Here is a 768-nt window from a genome sequence, read left to right on the forward strand (position 1 = left end):
GCGGAACCAGCTGAATGAACGCCGAGGTCCTAGCTGGACGCCGCGGTCGCTCCGGCCCCTTCACCTGGCCTCCCCGGCGCAGCCGCGTAAATTCGTCCGTGTTCGCGCGGGGGGTGTGACGAGCAGTCGGGGGCGTGCGTGTGCCCCGCGTTGCCTTCAAGGTCGTGGAGGTCACTGCCCGGGAGGATGCACAGAGGTCTGAGGGCGCCCTTCCTGTCGCCCCTCCACCACGAGCTCACCTGGGAGGCTCCTCGGAGTGACCCGGGTCGTGTTTCTCAGGCGCTCAGAGGAATGGGGGCACCGAACTAGGTGCGGAAAAGTCAAATTCAAACACACGTAGTTTGAAATAGAATCGTTTTTAAGCCTTGAAAGCAGAACAGCAGACCTCTTGCTGTTGTCCTCCCGGCTCCCCCTTATCACGGGTCCCCAGAGTTAACCGCAACACTTGGGCGTTTCTTCTAAGGCTTGTTGTCCGCCCCCTTCGCCCCTACCCCCCCTTACCCCCTGGCATTTTCTGGCATTTCTTGGTAGTCTAAGTCGTAGATGTGTCTATTGCTTGGACAATGAGGATTAGGTCGCTTACCTACCACTCCCCCCAGATACACTTCTTACCCTGACGATGCTTCCGTTAAGTATAGTTAATTGTTACGTTAGTTTACATTATATTAATGGTCACATTTTTCTTATTAATCACATTATTATATACAATACATAACTAAACACAAAATGATAGTCGTTACCGCACAGGGAGACAATGCTAGTGAATGC

Source organism: Myotis davidii, unplaced genomic scaffold (assembly GCF_000327345.1).
Source record: "Myotis davidii unplaced genomic scaffold, ASM32734v1 scaffold723, whole genome shotgun sequence".
Classification (NCBI taxonomy): Eukaryota; Metazoa; Chordata; class Mammalia; order Chiroptera; family Vespertilionidae; genus Myotis; species Myotis davidii.